The 22,952-nt window shown below is 46.8% G+C and overlaps 2 protein-coding genes across 2 annotated transcripts in view; one reads left to right on the forward strand and one right to left on the reverse strand.

Moving 5' to 3' along the window:
• Positions 1-22,952, reverse strand: part of PDE3B (phosphodiesterase 3B) — a 237,825-nt gene that overhangs the window by 155,744 nt on the left and 59,129 nt on the right. The window lies entirely within an intron of this gene.
• PSMA1 (proteasome 20S subunit alpha 1) overlaps positions 87-22,952 on the forward strand; it is a 176,453-nt gene continuing 153,587 nt past the window's right edge. The window contains exon 1 of the mRNA XM_082269800.1: positions 87-97. The gene's annotated coding sequence lies outside the window, so the exon portion shown is untranslated. The remainder of the gene's footprint in view (positions 98-22,952) is intronic.

Genomic DNA, 22,952 nt, shown 5'->3' on the forward strand with positions numbered 1-22,952 from the left:
CAATGAAATGAATGAACTGGCTTCACACAAGGTGCGTTTATTAACAGACCGCAGGGGGGAGGGGGCGCTCAGCACGCGTCTCTGGAGCCCCCAGGGCACCCTCTGAGTGCTAAGTGGGGGATGGTTTGGCTCAATACGCCAGAGATAAGCATTGTACCAATTCCTGCACAGACCACAAAAACGTGCAGCCAGATCTGAGCCAGGACAGCTAACCCCCCCCCCCTCCCCCCAACCGCCTCCCCTCCCCCCAACCGCCAAGCTCACATCAAAAAAAGAGGAAGATGATTAAAAAAACAAAACAACTCAAAAAACAGGTTCAGGTTAATGAAGTCTGAGAAATGCATTGACGTCAGCACCTGCCGCCATCTTTTTTTCATAGGCAAATACAAATATTCAAAGTAAAACATCAGCCGGACCGGCAACGGGGCGACCGCCAAAAGATCAGCTGCAGGAATTTAAAGAGAAAGTAAAGAGGATTGGGAACCCACTGGCAGCTTGTCTCTGTGTGCAAAGTGCAACAGAATGGAAGCGCTGCGACTTCTTATACCCCCCCCCCCCCAGCTCTTCAATCGGACAGATCAGACTGCGCCAAATATCGGCCACATTACAAAATTCCGTCACTGCTTCATGGAAGAAAAAAAAAAAAAACATTCCCGCGGCTCCAGGAAAAACAGAAAATATGAAAGCGTAAATCCTGCCAAATATCTCCATGCACAGAGGAAAGACGCACAGGGGAGGAAAGACGCACCGCGGGGAAAAAGACGCACAGTGGAGGAAAGACGCACAGGGGGGGGAAGACAAGACGCACAGGGGGGGGAAGACAAGACGCACAGGGGGGGGAAGACAAGACGCACAGGGGGGGGAAGACAAGACGCACAGGGGGGGGAAGACAAGACGCACAGGGGGGGGAAGACAAGACGCACAGGGGGGGGAAGACAAGACGCACAGGGGGGGGAAGACAAGACGCACAGGGGGGGGAAGACAAGACGCACAGGGGGGGGAAGACAAGACGCACAGGGGGGGGGAAGACAAGACGCACAGGGGGGGGAAGACAAGACGCACAGGGGGGGGAAGACAAGACGCACAGGGGGGGGAAGACAAGACGCACAGGGGGGGGAAGACAAGACGCACAGGGGGGGGGGGAAGACAAGACGCACAGGGGGGGGAAGACAAGACGCACAGGGGGGGGGGGGGAAGACAAGACGCACAGGGGGGGGAAGACAAGACGCACAGGGGGGGGAAGACAAGACGCACAGGGGGGGGGGAAGACAAGACGCACAGGGGGGGGGGGAAGACAAGACGCACAGGGGGGGGGGGAAGACAAGACGCACAGGGGGGGAAGACAAGACGCACAGGGGGGGGGAAGACAAGACGCACAGGGGGGGGGAAGACAAGACGCACAGGGGGGGGAAGACAAGACGCACAGGGGGGGGAAGACAAGACGCACAGGGGGGGAAGACAAGACGCACAGGGGGGGGAAGACGCACAGGGGGGAAAGACGCACAGGGGGGAAAGACGCACAGGGGGGAAAGACGCACAGGGGGGAAGACGCACAGGGGGGGAAGACGCACAGGGGGGGAAGACGCACAGGGGGGGGGAAGACGCACAGGGGGGGAAAAGATGCACAGGGGGGGAAAAGATGCACATGGGGGGGAAAAGATGCACATGGGGGGGGGAAGACGCACGGGGAGGGGAAGATGCAAAGGGGGGGGGGAAGATGCACAGGGGGGGAAAAGATGCACAGGGGGAGGGGAATATGCACAGGGGGGGAAATATGCACAGGGGGGGGGGGAGATGCACAGGGGAGGGTGGTTCACAAAAGTGCAAATAAAAAGTGTTCATATAAGTACGTGTACCCCCAAATATCTTCCCCTCAATCTCCACTCATCAGTAAGAGACTTTAATATCCAGATATGAATCACATTTTTCTGTTGAGAACAAATAAACAAAACAATCCGAGTCCAAAAAATCACCTACAATCCGAAATGGTACCAGAATACTACACCCGATATATACACAGCGAGATATATTATCAGACAAGAAATCTGTCATAGACCCAACATAACAAAACAAATCGCCAAACCTCCCCCTCTCCCCCCAACTCCCTCACATACACAAAGTATTGGGATGCCTCCTTTACACACACATGAACTTTAATGGCCTCCCAGTCTTACTCCGTAGGGTTCAATACTGAGTTGGCTCCGCCCTTTGCAGCTATAACAGCTTCAACTCTTCTGGGAAGGCCGTCCACAAGGTTTAGGAGTGTCTATGGGAATGTTTCACCATTCTTCCAGTATCTCACAAAAGTAAGTACACCCCTCACATTTGTGTAAATATTTTATTCTATCTTTTCATGTGACAACACTGAAGAAATGACACTTTGCTACAATGTAAAGTAGTGAGTGTACAGCTTGTATAACAGTGTAAATTTGCTGTCCCCTCAAAATAACAACACAGCCATTAATGTCTAAATCGCTGGCAACAAATGTGAGTACACCCCTAAGTGAAAAAGTCCAAATTGGGTCCAATTAGCCATTTTCCCTCCCCGATGTCATGTGACTCGTTAGTGTTACAAGATCTCAGGTGTGAATGGGGGGCAGGTGTGTTAAATTTGGTGTTATCGCTCTCACTCTCTCATACTGGTCACTGGAAGTTCAACATGGCACCTCATGGCAAAGAACTCTCTGAGGATCTGAAAAAAAGGATGGTTGCTCTACATAAAGATGGCCTAGGCCAGTGGTCCTCAACTCCGGTCCTCAGGGACCACTAACAGGCCAGATTTTAAGTATTACCTTGGGGAGATGCAGACTAGAGTACTGCAATCACTGAGCAGCAAATGATGACACCTGGGATGTATTTCAGTTATCTTGCAAATCTGGCCTGTTAGTGGGCCCTGTAGGCCAGGGTTGAGGACCACTGGCCTAGGCTATAAGAAAATTGCCAAGACCCTGAAACTGAGCTGCAGCATGGTGGCCAAGACCATACAGCGGTTTACCAGGACAGGTTCCACTCAGAACAGGCCTCGCCATGGTGGACCAAAGAAGTTGAGTGCACGTTCTCAGCGTCATATCCAGAGGTTGTCTTTGGGAAATAGACGTACGAGTGCTGCTAGCATTGCTGCGGAGGTTGAAGGGGGGGGGAGGGGTCAGCCTGTCAGTGCTCAGACCATACGCCGTACACTGCATCAAATTGGTCTGCATGGCTGTCGTCCCAGAAGGAAGCCTCTTCTAAAGACGATGCACAAGAAAGCCCGCAAACAGTTTGCTGAAGACAAGCAGACTAAGGACATGGATTACTGGAACCATCTCCTGTGCTCTGATGAGACCAAGATAAACTTATTTGGTGTCAGATGGTGTCAGGCGTGTGTGGGGGCAACCAGGTGAGGAGTACAAAGACAAGTGTGTCTTCCTACAGTCCAGCATGGTGGTGGGAGTGTCATGGTCTGGGGCTGCATGAGTGCTGCCGGCACTGGGGAGTTACAGATCATTGAGGGAACCATGAATGCCAACATGTACTGTGACATACTGAAGCAGAGCATGATCCCCTCCCTTCAGAGACTGGGCTGCAGGGCAGTATTCCAACATAACGACCCCAAACACCTCCAAGATGACCACTGCCTTGCTAAAGAAGCTGAGGGTAAAGGTGATGGACTGGCCAAGCATGTCTCCAGACCTAAACCCTATTGAGAATCTGTGGGGATCCTCAAACAGAAGGGGGAGGAGCGCAAGGTCTCTAACATCCACCAGCTCTGTGATGTCATCATGGAGGAGGGGAAGAGGACTCCAGTGACAACCTGTGAAGCTCTGGTGAACTCCATGCCCAAGAGAGTTAAGGCAGTGCTGGAAAATAATGGCGGCCACACAAAATATTGACACTTTTGGCCCAAGTTGGACATTGTCACTTAGGGGTGTACTGACTTTTGTTGCCAGCGGTTTAGACATTAATGGCTGTGTGTTGAGTTATTTTTAGGGGACAGTAAATTTACATTGTTATACAAGCTGTACACTCACTACTTTACATTGTAGCAAAGTCTCATTTCTTCAGTGTTGTCACATGAAAAGATAGAATAAGATATTTACAAAAATGGGAGGGGTGTACTGACTTTTGTGTGATACTGTATATATATATATATATATATATATATTTTTTTTTTTCTTTATACATATATATTACTATTATTATGATATACTTCTATTATGCACACATTGTAATACCCTATAAAACGAGATCTTTATACAGTTATAAAACAAACTGCAGTGCTTACTAATAGAATGTCACAAATTGCTACAAAAAACAAAACAAAACAAAACAGAATAAAACAAAATAAAACAAAATAAAACAAAACAAAATAAAACAAAACAAAATAAAATATTCCATTTTCTTTTCCTGGTGAAAAGGGGAATTTTCTGAACCCCTGAAATGCGCTGTCTTCTTTTTTGACCAATGATTTAAATTTAAACTTTTCTGGACATTATGAACATTGTTGTGGTTTTAACACTGCCAAATAATAAATAGTAACATTTTATTGTACCCCCTCCCCCCCCAATGTGTGTTCCCATGAAAAGGCCGTTCTCTGGTTATTCTTTCCACCTGTTCTGCAGACAGAGAAAACATTTCTATAAAAATTCTCTGGAGAAAGTTAGGACGCCTTTACAGTAATGTGAGATTGCGATGGATTTTTTTTTCTTTTTTTTGGCCAAAATGGAAACAAAGTATGAAAAAAGTTTGTCAGCAGATTGGAGAAGTTTTGTGCAGAGAATATGGAAGAACAAAGCTGAAATGTGAGCAGCCGAGCCGACTCCTCTCCCCCCCCCCCCCCCCTCGCCGGGTTTGCCCAGAGCAGATAAACACACAAAGCTTCTTGTCGAGATCACACTGACGTCAAACGTCTCCCAGCAACAACATTTGTGCAAAAAAAGTTGTACTGAGTTTCAGAGTAAAATAAAGTGGTGACACTTCAGTGCAGGGATGGGGGAGGGGGGCCCAAGGCAACACTTCCTCTCGGCATCATTCGCACACCTGGTTAGGTAGCCAATCCGCGGCGCGCGCTCTCCAATCTCACCCAAAAAGTCTCTAAAAAAATAAATAAATAAAATATTAAACAAACAAAACCCACAAAAATACTGGAGATTTCACAAGAACGCAACTTCCCGCAATGACGGAATTATTATCCTGCGGATCTCCGATGGTTGTCACTCATCTCCTGCGATTTCTCTGCAGATCGCTGCGCGGCGCAGGCGCTCGGATCACGCGACAGAGAAAATGTGAAAAACAAAAAATAAACATACAAACATGTGAACTGTAAAATCCCATTCTTTATCAAGCTGATTAAAAAACAAATTATTACAAAGTATCCAGAGTGAACAAAGACGCAATGTAAACGATGAACTTGATACCCCTGAGTAGGCGGGGGGGGGGGGGGGGGCGCAGAGTTCTACCGTCTCTATTACTGAGAGAATCACATTTTATTTTATGGATTTCTAATCAATGAAGAATCAGACTACTTTGTTGCTATTTAAAGATGGAATAAAACGTTTTGTGTAATATAATCCCCACCCCCCACCGGGATGGAAGGTACAGAGACTGATGTGACTGTGGGGGAGGGGACAGAGTGTAAGCTCCTCTGGTACAGAGACTGATGTGACTGTGGGGGAGGGGACATTAGAGTGTAAGCTCCTCTGGTACAGAGACGGATGTGACTGTGGCAGAGGGGACATTAAAGTGTAAGCTCCTCTGGTACAGAGACTGATGTGACTGTGGGGGAGGGGACATTAGAGTGTAAGCTCCTCTGGTACAGAGACTGATGTGACTATGGGGGAGGAGACATTAGAGTGTAAGCTCCTCTGGTATAGAGACTGATGTGACTGTGGGGGGAGGGAACATTAGAGTGTAAGCTCCTCTGGTACAGAGACTGATGTGACTGTAGGGGAGGGGACATTAGAGTGTAAGCTCCTCTGGTACAGAGACTGATGTGACTGTGGGGGAGGGGACATTAGAGTGTAAGCTCCTCTGGTACAAAGACTGATGTGACTGTGGGGGGACATTAGAGTGTAAGCTCCTCTGGTACAGAGACTGATGTGACTGTGGGGGAGGAGACATTAGAGTGTAAGCTCCTCTGGTACAAAGACTAATGTGACTATGGGGGGACATTAGAGTGTAAGCTCCTCTGGTACAGACTGATGTGACTGTGGGGGAGGGGACATTAGAGTGTAAGCTCCTCAGGTACAAAGACTGATGTGACTGGCTCAGTGATCTCTGTACAGCACTGCGGTATATGTCAGAGCTATATAAATGTATAATAATAGTGTGTGACTGTGGGGGAGGGGATATTAGAGTGTAAGCTCCTCAGGTACAGAGACTGATGTGACTGTGGGGGAGGGGACATTAGAGTGTAAGCTCCTCTGGTACATAGACTGATGTGACTGTGGGGAGGGAACATTAGAGTGTAAGCTCCTCTGGTGCAGAGACTGATGTGACTGTGGGGGAGGGGACAGAGTGTAAGCTCCTCTGGTACAGACTGATGTGACTGTGGGGGAGGGGACATTAGAGTGTAAGCTCCTCAGGTACAAAGACTGATGTGACTGGCTCAGTGTTCTCTGTACAGCGCTGCGGTATATGTCAGAGCTATATAAATGTATAATAATAGTGTGTGACTGTGGGGGAGGGGATATTAGAGTGTAAGCTCCTCAGGTACAGAGACTGATGTGACTGTGGGGGAGGGGACATTAGAGTGTAAGCTCCTCTGGTACAGAGACTGATGTGACTGTGGGGAGGGAACATTAGAGTGTAAGCTCCTCTGGTGCAGAGACTGATGTGACTGTGGGGGAGGGGACAGAGTGTAAGCTCCTCTGGTACAGACTGATGTGACTGTGGGGGAGGGGACATTAGAGTGTAAGCTCCTCTGGTACAGAGACTGATGTGACTGGCTCAGTGATCTCTGTACAGCGCTGTGGTATATGTCAGAGTAATAATAATAATTGCAGTCTGCGCTCCTCAGCTATTGCAGTAAAAGCGCGGTCACGCCTCGGCACGCAGTAACAGGAGTAGCTGGCAGCTCCGGTCTGTAGGACATGAATTGGCGCACTCAGACCGCTGACCCGCGTGTTTCTCACTGGAGGGGCCGCACTCACAAAGTGCCACTCGTAGATCCAGAACAACGTCTTGGGCTGCTGGAGCGGAGAGAACGGCCTTGTTAACTACGTCTTGTTGGTGTTATTGCTGGAAATGCCCCCCGGCCAGAATCCCAGAGTTTTCTTTTCTAACGCATCAGCGGCGCTCAACTCCATTTTATTAGAAAATGATGAGCCGCAGAAATGACTAAAAACAGGTCAGACCTTCACATCCTTGTAATGGAGCTAATATGAAAAGCAGAGCACCGGAAACTCGCACACACAAGGTGCCTGCACTCATGTCCCTAATTACACCAGGCTGACCATACAGATAATACAGAGCAAATGATGGAAATAAGCCATTAGATGATAGGAGCAGGACTTAGCAAAGAGGGGGGAGGGGCCGCATACAGGTCCCAGACTTTTTGAATAAGTGTGCGACTGCAAAGAGCCCCCCTGCTTTAGACAAATGATATTTTGGATATGCTACTGGATTACAAGGGATTCATGGGAGTTTTTTCTTGTTTTTAGTTTTTCTTTTTTTTTTTTTAAAAAAAAGGCGCAATACCAAAACTTTTACAAAACGACTTTCTCGTAAAATCCCAAAAATATGCGAAGTCTGACAAGAAGCAGCAGACGGCTCAACTGAAGAATCAGCAGCTAAAATGAACACCGAGCACCTGAAAACTACAGAAATCCACACCGGAGATCACAGGGGAGCAAAATTCCCAGCGCACAGCCAGATTCCTGTCCAGAACATCACAGCAGGGAACAGCCAAAGACAATGATCACTTCCCTCATGGGAGATGGGTCTTTACTCCATCACTTGATCCCACTCTCTCACCACTAGGTCCCACTCTCCCATCATTGGGTCCCACTCTCCCATCACAGGATTTCACCCTTCCATTACTGGATCCCACTCTCCCATCATTGGGTCTCACTCTCCCAAGACTGGATTCCACCCTCCCATCACTGGATCCCACTTTCCCAAGACTGGATCCCACTCTCCCAAGACCGGATCCCACTCTCCCAAGACCGAATCCCACTCTCCCAAGACCGGATCCCACTCTCCCAAGACCGGATCCCACTCTCCCAAGACCGAATCCCACTCTCCCAAGACCGGATCCCACTCTCCCAAGACCGGATCCCACTCTCCCAAGACCGGATCCCACTCTCCCAAGACCGGATCCCACTCTCCCAAGACCGGATCCCACTCTCCCAAGACCGGATCCCACTCTCCCAAGACCGAATCCCACTCTCCCAAGACCGAATCCCACTCTCCCAAGACCGAATCCCACTCTCCCAAGACCGAATCCCACTCTCCCAAGACCGAATCGCAGGTGTGGAGTCTCTGCGTCCCGTGCTGGGCGCAGTCTCTGTAGAGATGGGGATGCACTCCGCCCGCACGGGGATAAAGAGGTGCATACAGTCACCCACATGACAACCGGGACACTGCTGCTCAACTCTCCCACCACTGGATCTCACTCTCCCACCACTAGATTCCATTCTCTCCCACTGATAGATTCCATACCCCCACCACTGTTTCTCACACTTAGTCCACACACTGCCACCACTAGATCCCACTCTCTACCACTGGATCCCAACCCTAGTTCCCACACTCCCACCACTACGATACCCTTCTCCCACCTCTTGTTCCCACACTCCCACCACTAGATCCCCTCTCCCACCACTGTTTCTCACCCTTAGTTCACACACTGCCACCACTAGATCCCACTCTCTCCCCCTGATAGATCCCACTCTCTCCCCCTGGATCCCACCCGCTGGATCCCTCTCTCCCCCACTGCTAGATCCTTCTCTCCCAACACTGGATCCCACCCCTAGGTCCCACTCTCCCACCACTGGATCCCACTCTCCCACTCCTAGATCCCTCTCACTCTCTGATTTTGAGAGCTGCATAGTTGCGTCTTTGCAGGCGCTGTGTACAAAACAGACATAAATGGGACAGGGGGGATGCCCAGAACACCTAAAGCCTAAGTAGACTTCAACAAAATGGCGACCATCTGCGCACAAACACCAACCGCCTGTTGCATGAATGTGAATAACATGGGTGAAAGATGGCTTCAGCTATAGAGAACTCGATGCGTTTCACCATTTCCAAGGTTGAATTTTAGAGGCCTCTAGAAATCCGCTCCCTAACAACAACAAAAAAAAAAACTGCCAAAATTGAAAAAGGAGGGGAAGGAGGAACAGTGGAACCTCCTTTTTTTAGGTGAAGTTCAACTTTAAAAAAGGCAGTTAGAGTCATCAAAAATGTCCCAAAACTGCATTTAACCCCTTCAATACCGGGGACTTTCACCCCCTTCCTGCCCAGGCCAATTTTCAGCTTTTAGTGCTCTCACACTTTGAATGACAATTGCGCGGTCATGCAACACTGCACCCAAATGACATTTTTATCATTTTGTTCACATAAATAGAGCTTTCTTTTAGTGATATTTAATCACTGCCCGGGGTTTTATTTCTTGCTAAAATAAAAAAGACTAAAAACTTTTCTTAGTTTCTGTTATTTTGCAAACCCTTAATTTATCTCATTTAATAATGTGCGCTGATGAGAGGGCATCGATGGGCATCGATAGGTGGTACTAATGGGCACTAATAGCTGGCACGGATGGACCCTTATTGGCAGCACTGATGGGCAGCACTAATGGGCACTAATAGGTGGTATTAGTGGCCAGAAGAAAAATGCATATGCGTTTTTACAGCGAAGTGTAAAAGCCCCTGATAGCCCCTCTATGTTGGCCTGTGTGGCCATGCACAGATAGGCGTTTACAGGCACAGAAGAGGAGGAGCGTTTACAGGCAGAACCCCCCCCCCCCCCCCCCGGCACCAAAGGCAAGGAGCTGAAGAACAGAAAAATGCGAAACGCACCTAAATGCATCCGAACACACAACGCCTCTAGTGTTTGATCGTTATTGCAATGGCCAAAATAAAAGAATATAAAACAGTGCTTTTACCGCGATTCATCAGGTTACAATCGCTACAAAAATCGCGCCATGTTTGGGGTGCCATTGCAAGTCACAGGAATCGTTCGGAAGTCCCGCAACCTGCAATGGTTCAGGATTGTGGGCAGAATCGCGGCAATTCTGTCTGCGATCCGAGACGCCTATATGTGAAAGGAGCCTTAAAGTGCTCATTGCTTCTCCCCCACCTGTGCAATCAGGCCGCTCACCTTACATTCCGACCCGTTTCACCAGCGGATCAGAATCAGCAGTTCCTCTCTGGGGATAAATAAGGTCTGGTGATGTCTATGGCTGCGCTCCCTATGGCCAGCTTCTAAAACCTCCATCCCTATCAGCAATATGTCAGGGGATATAAAGAAGACGACATCTAGTGCTCACCGTTTAGAGTCGGTATTTATTATAAAAATGTAGTAAAACAATTCACAAATAAAGCACTTCAGCAGTGCGGATTGTTCCAGCATACAAGGGTAACGCTGTACCAATTCTGATACAATGGCTGCGATGGCAGGATCCGAAGTGCTTTATTTGGGAGTTGTTTTACCACGTCTTTATAATAAATACCCACTTTAAACGGTGAGCACTAGATGTTGGGGGCTCTGCAGGGGGGGGGGGGGTGAACCAAGATCACGATTTTTTAATGATTAATTGGGCAGCTCTACTGCATACCTAGATGTGCCTCTTTTAATCATCAACCATGTGAGTTGCTTAATGTTGAACCTTCATTTAATGTAACCATATTGCTACACTTATGGCGCTTCTCCACTGCATGGAACCGAACGGTTCGGCTCGCTTTTGTGCTTTTCCACTGCTGGTACCGCATGGTACGGTGTTGGAATGGTTCGGTATGGTACGGTACGGTGGCGCTTTTCCACTACATGGAACCGAATGGTACGGCTTGCCTAAACAGTACCACCTCGGTTGTGGTTCCAGAGGGCCGTACCGGTACCATATCCCACAATCCTTTGCATGCAGCCTTGGCTGTTTGTCACTACTAGCCACTGATTGGTCAGAGAATCATTGTTATCCCACCCACTTTACTTTAGTGGAAAAGCAAACCGTACCGAACCGTTTCAACACCGTACCATGCGGTACCATGCAGTGGAAAACCAAACAGGGCCAAGCAGGGCCGAGTGGAGCCGAGCCGGTACTTGCAGTGGAAAAGTGCCAATAGAGGCGCCCCTCTTCTCTTTTATGGCGCTTTTCCACTGCATGGAACCGAATGGTTCGGCTCACTTTTGCGCTTTTCCACTGCATGGTACCGCATGGTACGGTGTTGGAACGGTTCGGTACGGTGGCGCTTTTCCACTACATGGAACCAAACGGTACGTCTCGCTTAAACAGTACCACCTCGGTTGTGGTTCCAAGAGGTCCGTACCGGTACCATATCCCACAATCCTTTGCATGCAGCCTTGACTGTTTGTCACTACTAGCCACTGATTGGTCAGAGAATCGTTGTATTCCCACCCACTTATTAGTGGAAAAGCAAACCGTACCAAACCGTACCGAACTGTTCCAACAACGTAGCAGGCGGTACCATGCAGTGGAAAACCAAACCGAGCCAAGCAGGGCCGAGTGGAGCCGAGCCGGTACTTGCAGTGGAAAAGTGCCATTGTAGCTCCTGCTGGATTTTGCTTCTAATCCCCTTGTGGAGGCGCCATTTGCGGATGGACATTTTATGGTTACACAACCAATCACATTGCTAGAATCTTTTTTTCTTTTTATATGGATTAAAAACCGAAAGGACTTCTAAATAAATGACTGTGGAAGGAATCATCTACATTTCCATTATTTCTTATGGGGAAATTCGCTTTGATATACGAGTGATTTGGATCACAAGCATGTTTAGGGAATGAATTAGGGTCCTTTCATACGAGCGGTGCGCCCGGCGGACTCCGTTTGGCTCAGCGGGGACCAATCCCCGCTAAACAGGCGGATGAACGGTCCGTCTCCGCTCCCTGTGATGAGACGGAGCTGTCAGACCCCCGCTCTCCTCTATGGGGGATCGGATGAAAACGGACCACCTGTCCCCATCCGATCCGATCCTCCAGAAGGATGGAAAATAGGGTTTCCATCCGTCTGGATTTCACGGACAGAATCAGATAGCAGCGGGTTGGCGGCCATGTCACCGCTGACATCCGCCGCTCCATAGGGGTGCATGGAGCATCCGATCCGGTCTGCCTGAAAAACTGACAGGGATCGGATCGCCCGTGTGAAAAGCGCCTTGTGCTCGCAATCCAAGGTTTTACTGTATATGTTTGTGTGTGGTGAAAACACGTCATCAGTGACAGCAGCCAGTTTTATAGTATTTTTGTTACATTTCTTTTTCTATTACTTTTCACATTGATTTGCGCTGATTGATTTTTGGTAATTGATAGAATGCAGTAACACTCAAAACGCTGAATGCGCCTCAATTTCATGTGCGATATGCAACTTTTAACGCATTTTTAGGCAGCTTTTTCCTGCTGGGAGTTGCAGGGTGCAGCAGACGCCCCCCATGTGTGTATGAGCCCTTCCTCCTCCTCCTGCAAAAATAACAATAAAATCCTCCTCACTTCTGTAATATAAAAGTATCGAAAACCTCAAATATGTAACAATAAAAATAAAGACTTTCCAGGAAAAGTAACAATTTTTTTTGCACACAAACTTTCTCCCTGGATGTTCCCGGCGTTTGTGCAGCGCTCCAACATGGAGGGGGGGTCAAGAGACGGCGAGCCCCCCCTCTCCCGAGCACTCAGTTTTTACACACAAGCAGCGGCAGAACGCAGGTCCCCCCCCCCCCTTTCTCTTTAATGCAGTCAATTGCAGCCAGCATGGCTATCGTGAAAAACAGAGAGCTGCCAGCTAATTGCCGGGCGAGGGTGACGTCAGCGGTTACTGCGGTAACAGCCAAAGTTCTGGAGAAGCTTCATCTGATCGGACTCGCCGCGGCACTCGCTGCATCCTGTTCCTCTCCGCAGCCAATCAGGCGGCTGCACTGTTTAACCCTCGTCTCCTGTATGTGGGCAGGACGCCATTCCTCCCAGACTTACTGAGAACGCCAAAAAAAAAAAAGGAATTCTGCAAACTGCAAAAAAAAAAAAAGAAAAACATCATCACAGCCACCGCGTGAACCGCGAAAACGCACGGACACGAGGAAAGTTCGATGTTACCGTTTCTTTACAATATATTACATGGTGGTTTGTTGAAAAAATAATAGTTATTGTATTTTTTATTTTTTTTGCAAATTTCACATTTAGCCTGGGTTCACACTGCGCGACTTGAGAGTGCAAAGTCGCACCCCATTCAATGCAATGGAAACGTTCAAATCGGTGCGACTCAAGTCACAGCGGCTTAGAAAAAGGTTCCTGCACTACTTTGAGGCGACTTGGTCATGACTTGCATTGGCTTCTATTAATGAAGTCGCAAGCAAGACGCAATGAAAATGCGTGGAAGTTGTCTGGCAAAGTCGCCCAACTTTCTAATCAAGGCGGTGCGGACACAGCCTTAACGTGACCAAAACAACTCAACAATCAGAGAAAAATGTATTTATATATATATATATATATATATATATATATAAAAAAGTCCATCAGTTAAAAGCAGAACTCCAGCCAAAAACACCAATTAAAAATGAAGAGCCCATTAGAAGATGAGTAACAAAACAAGCTGTTGCTGCAATATTCACCTCCAATCCAGAGAGGTTCGCCATGTACTTAGTTTCCACCACTAGATGTCCTCAGTCCCGTACAAATGCTTAGTATCGGCACTGATACTTTCAGGCTCGGTTTTAAGCTGTCAGTGGGATTTCTCAACTAACACAATACCTGTAACCCCTTAAAGAGGTATTAAACCCTAATTTTTTATTTTTTTTTTACAATGAAAATTAGGGTTGCACCGATACCGGTGCCAACAGTACGCATTTGCATGAGTACCGATACACGTGCAAATGCTTAGTAAATGCTTAGTATCGGCACGGATACTTTCAGGCTCGGTTCTTTAGGCTGTCAGCGGGAATTCCCCACTGACAGCTGAAATGTAAAAAAAAAAAAAAAGCCCGGAAATTATCAGTTGTTACGGAGCGGGGCCACCGCATCCTTAACAACCAAAGACTCATTCAGCTGTCAGCGGAGTTCCCATGTTGACAGCTGAAGTGTTAAATAACCCCGGCAAATGGAGCATTAAAAAAAAAAAAAACAGCCGGCCAATGTTTATCAACAACATTGCTCAGCCGCAGAAACACCAAGATAAAAAGAAACATTGTCCTCAGTCTGATGGCCAGCGTCATTCAAACCACTCCCACCTATCCTGGGTCCTCCTGGACCCACCCCCAGCCAGTGATTGGACAGTAAAAGGAGAAGCAGCCCAGTGATAAGCTCATCTGTCACTCTGCTCTCTCTTCCAATTAGCATGCTTTCTTGTCAGCATATGACCTGACTGGCTGCTTGTGCTGTTTCTTCCTCTCACACTCCGGCTCTGTAATGTGTCAGTGTCCCCCTTCCAGGTATTAATTCCCTCTCAGAGATGTCATTTAGAGATTACACAATTTTTGCGCCCGAAGTTCAGCCTTAAAGTCACAATTGGCTCTTCAGCGCTCCAGAATTGGAGCTGAAAGTTCTATATTTAGGATGTATCCAGTCTATAAACCAGAGGCTCTGGATAGACAGTTGGATAAATGGTTCTATATTTAGGATGTATCCGGTCTATAAACCAGAGGCTCTGGATAGACAGTTGGATAAATGGTTCTATATTTAGGATGTGTCCGGTCTATAAACCAGAGGCTTTGGATAGACAGTTGGATAAATTATAATTAGGATTTTGGGTTGGCCACCAGGATGCTGCCTATAAACTACTTGAACCTTCAATTTGTAGGAAAAGTCTGCTGGGTTCATAGGTCGGAGAGGAATTATATGGCGCAGTGTGGTGATTGGCGGGCAGGAAGATTAGTGCACAGTAATAGTAATAATTACACAGCTGACCTCAGTAAGTTGGACCTCCCATACACCAGGCTGGGGAACGAAAGCATTTTCCGCATGACTTATGAACGCTTCAGGCCGGCACACCGGATAACAGGATATCCACATTACCAGCTAAGCATCAGTTCTGCAAGTTGTTCCCAAAATCCCGACTTCATCCAACTCTAAAAAAGAAAACCCATCAGATTGCGACTACAGCCCCCCCCCCCCCACACCCACTGCCCAGGAGGCTCTTCAGGTCAGACATGAAATACACTCCATGACACAATTGGACCAGCCAGCGACATCGGAGAACCTGACCCTGCATCCCGGAGGTCAGCCTGATGTCAACAGTCTCCCCTAACCAGAACCAGACTCCCATTTCCATCCCATGCCGTGTTTTCTGCTGGCCTGGCACATTCCTCACATCGGCAAACGCTCTTCTGTCTGCAGTGGCTGAGAATGCAAAGATGAGGACAGAATTTGAACACGGTGACCGATAGTAGTGGACATCCTCAGCAAGGGTGAAACCCAAGAGAAAGCCTTGTGGTGGGACTGAGAAGAGGGAGTGAATACAATCCTGCAGCACGGGCACAGGCCAAGCACAGGCCCAGCACAGGCCCAGCACAGGCCCAGCACAGGCCCAGCACAGGCCCAGCACAGGCCCAGCACAGGCCCAGCACAGGCCCAGCACAGGCCCAGCACAGGCCCAGCACAGGCCCAGCACAGGCCCAGCACAGGCCCAGCACAGGCCAAGCACAGGCAAAGCACAGGCAAAGCACAGGCCAAGCACAGGCCCAGCACAGGCCCAGCACAGGCCAAGCACAGGCCAAGCACAGGCCAAGCACAGGCCAAGCACAGGCCAAGCACAGGCCCAGCACAGGCCCAGCACAGGCCCAGCACAGGCCCAGCACAGGCCCAGCACAGGCCCAGCACAGGCCCAGCACAGGCCAAGCACAGGCCAAGCACAGGCCAAGCACAGGCCAAGCACAGGCCAAGCACAGGCCAAGCACAGGCCAAGCACAGGCCAAGCAAAGGCCAAGCAAAGGCCAAGCAAAGGCCAAGCACAGGCCAAGCACAGGCCAAGCAAAGGCCAAGCACAGGCCAAGCAAAGGCCAAGCAAAGGCGCAGCACAGGCCAAGCAAAGGCGCAGCACAGGCCAAGCAAAGGCGCAGCACAGGCCAAGCAAAGGCGCAGCACAGGCACAGCACTAAAGAATTGCTTTTGTTGAGGGTAATGCCCCGTACACACGTGCAGATTATCTGCAGACTTTTGTCTGCAGACTTACCTTTTCTATGTAGTGCAAGGGCCTGCCGGATTGCATACAAATTGAAAGTGTTTAGGTTTGACCTCATATTATATGGTTTTGGTAAGTCTGCAGACAAAAGTCTGCAGATAATCTGCACGTGTGTATGGGGCATTAGAAGAATACAATTCTACTTAAAGGACATCCTTTTCCTGTGATTAATGGCTGCTGCTTAATCAACACAGGAGGTCGGCCGCTCGGCACCATTTAAGGATCGCTTTGCCTGAGGTCACCGCTTTCATAAGTTTGATTACGCAAATATCTAATATCTGTAACCCCTTAAAGCGGTATTAAACCTGCTTTTATTAGGTTTGCACAGATACCGGCATCGGTGCTGACACTAAGCATTTGCATGAAGTACCGATACTCGTGCAAATGCTTAGTATCGGCACGGATACTCTCAGACTTGGTTCTTTAGCTGTCAGCGGGAATTCCCCACTGACAGCTGAAATGTAAAAAAAAAAAAAAAACCACGACAATTATTGGTTGTTAGGGATCAGGGCCACCGCGTCCTTAACATCCGATGACTCATTCAGCTTGTTGACACCTGAAGTGTTAAAGAAGTCCGGCGATTGGAGATCTCAAAAAAAAAAAAAAAAAGCAGCCAGCCAATGTTGAACATCGCTCAGCCCCTGAAACACCAAGATAAAACGAAACATTGTTTCTTTTTTGTATCTCTCTTTTTCTTCATCTACAGATCAAACGGATGAACTGTGATCAGCAGATGAAGTCAGTTTATGCAAACTGTCAAGTTTTTTTTTAAATGTTCCTCTGTTAACCCTTTATTGACCCTTAATTTACTCTAATCAACCTCAATTAACTCCTTATTCTCCTCCATTTATTTCCTGCTGATTTTTTTTTTCACTTCTATTTTATAAAGGATTAAAACTTTTTTCTTGCTTAGTGCAATAATATTTTTAGACCTTTAACCACTTAAGGACCAGGCCTATTTCTGACACTTGTTAATAAGTTAAAATCATTAATTGCTAGAAAATGACTGTAGTAATGTCACTGGTACCCCCAAAAGTGTCAAAAATGTCAGTCAGGGGTGCGATCTGTCCGCCGAAATGTTGCAGTCCCGCAAAAATATTGCATATCGCCGTCATTACTATTTAAAAAAAAAAAAACAATAAAAATGACATAAATCTTTCCCGTAGTTAGTAAACGCGATAACTTTTGCACAAACCAATTAAAATACGCTTATTGTGATTTTTTTTTACCAAAAATATGTAGCAGAAAACAAATTGGCCTAAAATGTTAAAAAAATGTTGATTTTTACATTTTTTTTTTTGAGAATGTCATATCAGAATGTGAAAAATATATATATATTTTTTTTTCAAAATGGTCGCTCTTTTTCGGTTTATAGCGCAAAAAATAAAAAAATCGCGAGGTGATCAAATACCACCAAAAGAAATCTCTGTTTGTGGGAAAAAAGGACATCAATTTTATTTGGGAACAGCGTCCGTTAAAATAAAGCAGTGCCGAATCGCATAATAGGGCCTGGTCAGGAAGGGGGCAAATCCTTCCGGTCTTAAAGTGGTTAAAAGCAAAAAAAAAAAAAAAGTATTTTTTTCTTCAAGAAACAAAATGGGCCCTTTAAGGCCGTTGGGTGGTGGAAGTGACATGTGACGTCGCTCCGGTCCTCCAAGGCCATAGAGTGCAGTGGGGGCCAGCTTGCCCTCACTCAAATTCCTGCCTAGGAGGGAAAAGGATCGAATTGTTTTCCCCCCTACTGTTGGCTCCTCTATTTGTCACACATTTTAACTTTTTTGACCTGATTTGACCTTGCACTATGGGGGTAATCCCATGCTCTGGTGTCACCGCCTCACCAAGTTGCATTTATACTTTATAACCAATACAAGTTTCACATGTGGATTCTTTTAATTCAGCTGTGCCGGTCACTTTCACCACTCCTAATTATACCATGTGGCTGCTTTTGGTTATTCAATCGTTATTTTATTTTTTTTTTTTTCTTACAGATTTTTTACCTTTCCATCATTTTTCATTTTATTTTTTCCATTGTTCACATCACCACCCATTTACACTTTTTTTTTTCTAGCCACCATCCTGGCAGGTTATGTTGGCCGGTTCCATTTGGCCATTTTTCAATCTGTCCTGTTTTGCGCTGCCGGCCCATTTTGGAACCTGGGGTCCCGGGTCAGACGTCTCCGGTGTCTGCCGGTGCGATTTTTGCATGCAGCATCCTGCATTTTAGCGAGTATGGATCCCTTAGTCTGATTCCCACATTCCAATCTACTCGACACATTTCCATATTCATTACTATGTTATACTTTAATCATTTTTACTTTATATATTATGTCTATGCATCAACCCCTGAAGAGTGAGTTTGAACTCACGAAACGCGTCGGGATGCCATGACACATTTACTATTTACTATTGGATTACTGTATGTACCAACGTAATGGATTTGTATACTTCGGCCAACTGTTTTGCATTAGGACACCTTTTCCCAGTTTTATGGCTGGCATATACTCAATATTCTTTTACTATGTTTTTATTACTGGTTGTGTGGCGCTTCATCTAATGGGCAAAACTCTGCAATTGTATGTACAATGGGGGAGGAGGAGCTTCGCAGGGTACTACCAACCATATTTTGTTTCAATACGCCTGGGAAGCGGAAGCGGTAGGAGGGGGCACCTCTTCTGCCACCCATAAGAGTGATCCCGCGGCGAATCCACCGCTGGGACCACTTTTATGTGAAAGAGGACCGCCAGCCATGTAGTCCATCTGCTCTGAAAACAAGACACAATTCCATCTGGCTCAACCAATAAAAAACAAGAAAGAAAACGCAACCTTACAATCCCATATACACAATCCTATACCCGCAGTTGATCCAGAGGAAGGCGAAAAACCCAGCAAAGCATGATCCAACTTACTACAGCAGGGGAAAAAACTCCTTCCTGATCCCCCGAGAGGCAATCAGATATTCCCTGGATCAACTTTACCTATAAATATAAGTACCCAGTTATATTATGTACACCCAGGAAACAATCCAGGACTTTGTAAAGCAATCTACTGAGCTGGCCAGGACCACCCCTGGAGGGAGTCTATTCCACATCTTCACAGCTCTTACTGTGAAGAAACCTTTCCGTATTTGGAGACAAAATATATTTTTCTCTAGACGTAAAGAGCGCCCCCTTGTCCTCTGTGATGACTTTAAAGTGAACAACTCAACACCAAGTTCACTATATGGACCCCTTATATATTTATACATGGAGATCATATCCCCCTTATGTATTTATACACGGAGATCATATCCCCCCTTATTTATATATGGAGATCATACCCCCCCCCCTTATTTATATATGGAGATCATATCCCCCCTTATTTATATATGGAGACCATATCCCCCCTTATTTATATATGGAGATCATATCCCCCCCTTATTTATATATGGAGATCATACCCCCCCTTATTTATATATGGAGATCATACCCCCCCTTATTTATATATGGAGATCATATCCCCCTTATTTATATATGGAGATCATATCCCCCCCTTATTTATATATGGAGATCATATCCCCCCTTATGTATTTATACATTGAGATCATATCCCCCCTTATGTATTATACATGGTGATCATATCCCCCCTTATGTATTTATACATGGTGATCATATCCCCCCTTATGTATTTATACATGGAGATCATATCCCCCCCTTATGTATTTATACATGGTGATCATATCCCCCCGTATGTATTTATACATGGAGATCATATCCCCCCCTTATGTATTTATACATGGAGATCATATCCCCCCTTATGTATTTATACATGGAGATCATATCCCCCCCTTATGTATTTATACATGGTGATCATATCCCCCCGTATGTATTTATACATGGAGATCATATCCCCCCCTTATGTATTTATACATGGAGATCATATCCCCCCTTATGTATTTATACATGGAGATCATATTCCCCCCATATTCCCCCAGATTCTTCTCTGCTATGGATTCCACCAGATCCTTCTCCGCTATGGATTCCACCAGATCCTTCCCCGCTACAGATTCCCCCAGATCCTTCCCCGCTACGGATTCCCCCAGATCCTTCCCCGCTACGGATTCCCCCAGATCCTTCCCCGCTACGGATTCCCCCAGATCCTTCCCCGCTACGGATTCCCCCAGATCCTTCCCCGCTACGGATTCCCCCAGATCCTTCCCCGCTACGGATTCCCCCAGATCCTTCCCCGCTACGGATTCCCCCAGATCCTTCCCCGCTACGGATTCCCCCAGATCCTTCCCCGCTACGGATTCCCCCAGATCCTTCCCTGCTACGGATTCCCCCAGATCCTTCTCCACTATGGATTCCCCCAGATCCTTCCCCGCTACGGATTCCCCCAGATCCTTCCCCGCTACGGATTCCCCCAGATCCTTCTCCACTATGGATTCCCCCAGATCCTTCTCCACTATGGATTCCCCCAGATCTTTCTCCGCTATGGATTCCCCCAGATCTTTCTCCGCTATGGATTCCCCCAGATCCTTCCCCGCTACGGATTCCCCCAGATCCTTCTCCACTATGGATTTCCCAGATCTTTCTCCGCTATGGATTCCCCAGATCTTTCTCCGCTATGGATTCCCCCAGATCCTTCTCCGCTATGGATTCCCCAGATCTTTCTCCGCTATGGATTCCCCCAGATCCTTCTCCGCTATGGATTCCCCCAGATCTACTCCCCCTAGTATGTATGATTCATGCATATTCTTACCCCCAAGTGCAGAACTTTACATTTATCAACATTAATCCTCATAGTAAGAGCCTTCACTTTTAGTGTAGGACGCAGTAGAATCGTGTGTTGGGTTTTGTAGTGTCAGAATAGCCGCTGCAAATCGCAGTGCCGCTATACGGTCGCTGATCGCCACCATTATTAGTAAAAAACAAATAAAAATATCCCATACTTTGTGGATGCGATAACTTTTACGCAAACCAATCAATAAACAGTTATTGGGATTTTTTTCTTTTACCAAAAATATGTAGCAGAATACGTATTGGCCTAAATTTTTGACGAAATTTTATTTTATTTTTTTTTAATTGGATACGTTTTAAAGCACAAAGTAAAAAATAAAAAAAAAAAAGTGTTTTTTTTTTTTTTCAAAATTGTCAGTCCTATTTGGTTTATAGCGCAAAACTTAAAAAAAAAAAAAGCACAGGTGATGAAATACCACCAAAAGAAAGCTCTGTTTGTGGGGAAAAAGCACGTCAATTTTATTTGTGTACAGAGTCGCACGCACGTGTCAGTTAAAAGTAAGGAAGTGCCGAATCACAAAACATGGCCCGGTCAGGAAGCGGGATTAATCTTCCGGAGGTCAAGTAGTTAAGGAAACTAAAGCAATAAAAGGAAACAATAAAACAGTTCAGCCTAAAGCTGAATTCCAGGTATGGAGGATTTCAAATAATTCCATTCTTCCAGCCTGGACTCCTAGAACTATGAATACCCGAGGGATCCCTATAGAAGCTAGAAATGACTATATAGACTCTGCTACTACACATATACTACACCATTACTACACATACACTGAATTACCAAAAGTATTGGGACGCCGGCCTTTACACACACATGAACTTTAATGACATCCCAGTCTTAGTCCGTAGGGTTCAATACTGAGTTGGCTCCGCCCTTTGCAGCTATAACAGCTTCAACTCTTCTGGGAAGGCCGTCCACAAGGTTTAGGAGTGTCTATGGGAATGTTTCACCATTCTTCCAGAAGCACATTTGTGAGGTCAGGCACTGATGTTGGATGAGAAGATGAGAAGGCCTGGCTCGCAGTCTCCACTTTAATTCATCCCAAAGGTGTTTCTATCAGGTTGAGGTCAGGACTCTGTGCAGGCCAGTCAAAGTCCTCCACCCCAAACTCACTCATCCATTTCTTTATGGACCTTGCTTTGTGCACTGGTGTGCAGTCATGTTGGAACAGGAAGAGGCCATCCCCAAACCCCTCCCACAAAGTTGGGAGCATGAAATTATCCAAAATGTCTTGGTATGCCGACTCCTTAGGAGTTCCCTTCACTTCAACTAAGGGGCCAAGCCTAACCCTTGAAAAACAACCCCACACCATATAATTTGGACCAGTGCACAAAGCAAGGTCCATAAAGACATGGATGAGCGAGTTTTGGGTGGAGGAACTTAACTGGCCTGCACAGAATCCTGACCTCAACCCGAAACAGGAAGTGAGAGAAATTCTCCAGAAATCTAGTTTCAGACAGTTGTCCCTTTTAAAAGATTTTCACACCCCTTGCTCAAGTGACAACTGGGGTGCCAAGTTAGGACCCTTAAGAGGAAGCAATTCAGGAACATATCTTCCACTTCACTTCAGTGGCAAGGTGAAGCAGCGGCCTTGCCGCACACACTATGGTCAGTTGTCCTCAAGCTTTGTGCATAATTCATAGTTGGAGTATCCCATTCATCCCTTCTCCTATCCCAGTTCTACAATAAAACACACAAAAACAAATCCCCTGGACTGTTCATTGACTGAGCCAAGAGTTAAAGTGATACGTTTTAATGGACTGTTGCTATGGGTAACCCAGGGGAATCCAATTTCAGCAGCTCCCTAGGGGGCAGTGCTACATGTAGCTCCCTAGGGGGCAGTGCTACATGTAGCTCCCTAGGG

Source organism: Pelophylax lessonae (assembly GCF_965119305.1).
Source record: "Pelophylax lessonae genome assembly, chromosome: 10".
Lineage (NCBI taxonomy): Eukaryota > Metazoa > Chordata > Amphibia > Anura > Ranidae > Pelophylax > Pelophylax lessonae.